The following is a 5,323-nucleotide window of genomic DNA, read 5'->3' as shown; positions in this document are numbered from 1 at the left end:
CACACACATACACACACACACACCAATTAGATAAAAAGTTCTGTTTTGGAATTTATGCCTCCTATCACTAAAATAACCAACATGCCAAACATCTGTTTTCTATATAGCAATTTTGCTTTGTTAAGCAACTACTGTATCTCCATTTCAAAACCAGGTAAAATGAATTGGTTCTGTCATATTTTTTTTATTTTTACTTTGGAAAACAAAGAAATTATTTTACAAAAGCTGTAGAAGATAGACAAATCTTTCTACTATTTAAGCCAAAAAAGTGCTAAGTGAACTTCTGAAAAGTAATGACTGAAAATGATGTGCTTTGCAGATGCTTTTTATCAGGTAGTGTGGTTTTCACATAAATATTCTCAAATTAAACTGATGTTATGATACATGATCAGGGTATTGGGATACATGAAGGATAATTTACACTATGGAATGGCTGAATTTGGCAGAAACAAACACACATGAAGAAAGTTTCAGTGTGTCTCACAATGACTATCACATTTTAAACATACTGTATTGTGGATGCAAATTGCCTGTGGGAAGTAACTCTTCTCATTCTCCCTGTGTATGTCTTCAGGGATATGAAGTATCTCTGACCACAACAAAAATAAAATAATCCATTGTTCACTATAATCATTGCCCTGGGTTCAGCACCATTTACTCTAGGTAGACTGTAGGTCAGGGAGCTCAGTGGCAATGATAAGATCAACTGATTGCACCATAATCTCAAGAACTCATTTCCATTCAGGATTCTGTAACATCTTTTAAAGACCCTTAAGTGTCTAAGGTGGTAAAGAAGCTGGCAGGACTTCTTCACCAGGGTGCTGATGTGACAGGAGTATGACCAGTTCTTTGTGATGTGACCTGTTGATGCTATGTATCCACAAACTAGTCATGTATAGTCAGTTATCCACAAACACTGGACATATATTAATCTAAAAATGATGTAAGCATTAATAAATCATAGATTGGAAATTTTATAGTACATACTTTGACTATTTAGTCAATCCTTGTTTAATATAATATATGATATATATTTTGTTACATAAAATTTCTAAATTTTTAATTTCTTATTTAACTTATTTAAATGTAATGAAAGTCATTTCAATCATGAAAGCAAATAGACTTTTCTAGGAGGTACAAAGTCACTGATTTCTTTCAGATGTGCACATGAACAGAATTCATTATCATTAAGAACTATGAATTAAAAGCAACACAAAGAAATATCAAATATCAAAAATGTTATTTGAATCATTAATTTAAATGATGCAGCAAATAATATATCAAATATATTTTGTAATATAAATACTACAAAGGCAATAAATGATTGTATTTAATAGGATATTGAATGTATAATCAAATGTTTAATGTTTAATAAATAATTAACTCTATAGTAATCTTAAATGTTTGGAAACTTAAAGTAAAAAGGATACATTGTATACTATGAATGTAACTTGTACCTAAAAGATTGAACTTAATAGTAATAGTAACTTAAGATGCTTAAATATATAATTGAATGTTAAAATAAAAAATGTTGAGTAAAATAAATATATTAAATAAAGTTAAAGATTCTCTGGTTTGATGTTATTTCTGGAGGTCACATTTTGTGGTATGGTTTAGAGAAAGTGGCATTGAGTAAAAGACAAGAGGTGGAGCTGGAGGTAGCAGAGCTGAAGATGTTGAGGTTTTTGTTGGGAGTGACGAGGATGGACAGAATTAGAAATGAGTTTTTTAGAGGGACAGCACATGTAGGGTGTTTTGGAGACGAGGTGAGGGAGGCGAGATTAAGATGGTTTGGACATGTGCAGAGGAGGGACATGAGTTATATCGGTAGAAGAATGCTGAGGATGGACCAAGGAGGAGGTTCATGGATGTGGTGAGGGAAGACATGCAGGTAGTTGGTTCGAAAGAGACAGATGTAGAGGACAGGGGGGTATCGAGACGGATGATCCGCTGTGGCGACCCCTAATGGGAGCAGCCAAAAAAGAAGAAGTTGCTGTGGAAGCATCAGAGGGCACTAACAGGCCTTATCTCCATCGTTGTCACATGCAGCTCTTCAGAAACAGATGATAAGCAAGATCACTTTATAAACCACTGATATTGGTGCTTGCGTATATGTGGAGAGCCTGAGTAGCATGTATAAAGAAAGGAAAATAAAGGGGATGTTGTGCTTAAGATATGACCAGTCCATTTATTTTATTTACTGAACTATAGCAGAAAATATGCATTTAATAAATGTCCTAATTCCTCTTTAAGACAACTCTGGTGGATGTGCACATGTATGTGTGTTAAAGCTGATCCATTATAATGTATATCATTATAACAGAAAAGCTCCTTACTTACATTAAGCATTTAAAAAGAACTGCCTTGCTTTGAGCTCCCAGATGTCTCAGGAGTTAATCAGTTTGAACAGGAGCTCCGGCAATGCTTCCTGTGGAAATAAATATAAATAAATATATATTATTTTCGACCTAATCAAGAAGAGAAAATGTCAACTAAAATTAATCAACATTCGTAATGTTTTCCCATTTGAAAGTGCTTTTGAGACTCTTAAAACATTTGGATGCGTCTCTTTTACGAAGTACCTCAGCACAGTGAGAAATGTTAGAAATGTAATCAGTTTCACACATTAAAGACTCAAACTCAAATCTATTACATTTACTGATGTGCAGTTTTACACAAATATTTCCAAACTTACCTGAGCCTCGAACAACAGGAAGCGAATCAGCAAATTATAGGCTAGGTTAACAAATTATGCCAACAAAAAAGATTCTTTATAACTGCTTTGTCCCCTCAGGTAGTACTAAATGTGTTCAAGACAGAAGCAGGTGAAATTTGCACCCACCTGGTTGATGATTGCTGCCAGGTTGCAGATTGCTGCCTTCCTCATACTGGAAGAACTCAATGTGGACCCTTACCAACAGTCTTTGAACATGGGGTAATCTTCTATTGTAGTAACTAGCAGCAGGTCTTCAGAAATACTAGAAATGTTTACTCAGAGAGAACGCCCTGCGGATTGCAGGCAGACATAAAGACTTAAAATGTAAAGATGAAAGTATTTCATTAAAAAACATATTAAAGTACCTCATATTTCCATAATAAATGTAAACAAACTCCCAATGATTATAAATAGAAATTAAGTCTGAAATACAGAATTGCCTCTGTTTCTGACTGAAGGTCTATGTCAATGTGATTAGCTTAGAAACTATTTTCTTTCCTGCAAATAACGATCACCCAAATGCTTGTTTATCCATAATCATTATTTTATAAAAGTAATGAAGATTGCAATTATGTGTTGATTAAAGCAGCAGGTCTTAGAGGAGGTAAAATACCACAGCTGGATTTATGGCCCTCCCACTAATCACATGAAGTACTTGTGAATCCCCATCATATAGCAACAGAAACACAACACCACAGAATACAGCATGCATACAGGAGGGTACAGTTGTATGTCTGTTCTGGCACTGAACCCTGACTTCACTAAAATACCTTAAAATGTGAGCTGTAAGGGTCCATATATAGAAACTGGATATTTCTTGCTGCACTGTAAACATCAAAATCGGCTGTACTATTTTTCTGACACCTACCTAGACGATGGCAGCCCTCTCCATAATAACGGACCCTGTAACAAATTTCACACATTTAAGCAAATCAATATATACTGATGTAATAACAGAAATGTATTTGTTCCATTACATTCAGACTGATTAGAAACAGTTTAAAAGTGGGTATGTAATGTAATAAGGACTTGAATAGAAATTGATGAGTGTTTAATGATCAAATGTGGCATAATAAATAATATATTCTGAATATCATATCATATCATATCATATCATATCATATCATATCATATCATATCATATCATATCATATCATATCATATCATATCACATATTATGCATCAGGTTAGGGTTACTTATAAAGTCTTTACAAGAACTTTGCTGAATTCTCTATTCTCTAAGATATTCAAAATAATTATTGTAAAACTGCACAAAGTGTACTGGAATGCATTATTTTAACTTATTTACAAGCACATATGCCTTTACATGCACCTATTTTTGCTGTATCGCAACATGCTTTGTGGATGGCATGGTTTCTTTACATAAGACTTAAAGAATTGTAATGTGAAGATGAATATACCTCATAAAGGGAAACTCCATCTCCTTTAAAGAAAGTTCCTCATCACATTCCTGCAGCAAGAAAACAGCATTCGATCATTTAACACCACATAGTACATTTACCCAGACTCCCACTGATATAGAGACACTGATTTACCTTTGTTTCTGACTGAAGGTCAGTGTCAATGTGATGTGTGTAGGATCTTCCTTTGGATGAGACATGCCCAACCGATTGTCGCAACTCTAACAATCCACACAAACAAACACTCACATATGACTTCACATTCACCTATTTTTTTCTGTATCCCAAAATCAGATTTATGCACATCAATATGTTTTTTCTGATCTTTTTAAAGTGATTCTCTACCTAAATTAAATGAAATTAAATATGTAGATGTCTTCAGAATAATTAGAAAAATTCTAAGCACTGCATAATTGATCAATATTCACCCCATCACATTTGTATATATTTAAATATGTAATACAGCAAAAAAAAAACTAATCCAGATAACACAAGAAACAGTCGGTTCCATAAGTATTTGGACAGCAGCACAATTTGCATAATTTGGTAAACTGTGTCAACCACCAATATGGATTTGGAATAAAGCAATCCAGATGTTATTAAAGAGTAGGCTTTTAGATTAGGGGGGTTTAACAACTCAGGTTGTGCTGGAAAACAATCCAGGACTGGGTGCTGTCACAAAGCCAGAAATGAAGCGGGTTACACTTAGAACACAAGTGGATTTATTATTTACCCATTACATTTTTTTTCAGTTTGTATTAATATATGAGAGTTACACATAAGTTAGTTACAGTTATCACGTCATTATAGGATTTTTATGGCAAGTTCTCTTTCCAGCATCAGTGTCAGTTCTGTCAATTGACTTGTATTTGATTATCTCCAAGCTAGTTTCCATAGCCCTCTGCAAGGACATTAATAAATGTTAAATATGTAAAATTTATTGCAGTTCTGATGTTGTTTTAGAGGAGGCTAAGGTTGCCCAGGTATGTGTCAGAAAAATACAGTTGAAATACTTCATACAGCAATTTAAAACCATTTTATTTGCTAATTCACTGATACAATCTGTCAACTCCAACATACTAAAGTTGAATAAAACATTTATTATGAATAGATGAGCATTTGAGTGATGTGCTGTTGTCACTGTTATTTGCAGGAAATTACTAACTATGCAAGATTCAAGAGCACC

At 33.8% G+C, this 5,323-nt stretch overlaps 1 long non-coding RNA gene across 2 annotated transcripts; it reads right to left on the bottom strand.

Moving 5' to 3' along the window:
- Positions 1–166: 166 nt before the first annotated feature.
- Positions 167–5,082, bottom strand: LOC310731920. 2 transcript variants are annotated; one of them, XR_014535315.1, is made up of 7 exons: positions 4,702–5,082; positions 4,273–4,358; positions 4,138–4,187; positions 3,018–3,619; positions 2,341–2,978; positions 1,385–2,123; positions 167–1,194 (listed from the first exon to the last, which is right to left on the bottom strand). It is a non-coding gene; the product is annotated as an uncharacterized lncRNA (long non-coding RNA). The 2 variants fall into 2 exon arrangements; XR_014535314.1 differs by having other exon boundaries at positions 2,341–3,619.
- Positions 5,083–5,323: the final 241 nt, after the last annotated feature.

This window comes from Silurus aristotelis (genome assembly GCF_946808225.1).
Source record: "Silurus aristotelis genome assembly, chromosome: 10".
NCBI lineage: Eukaryota > Metazoa > Chordata > Actinopteri > Siluriformes > Siluridae > Silurus > Silurus aristotelis.
The sequence above is the reverse complement of the archived record's forward strand: the minus strand, read 5'-3'. Positions and strand labels throughout refer to the sequence as shown.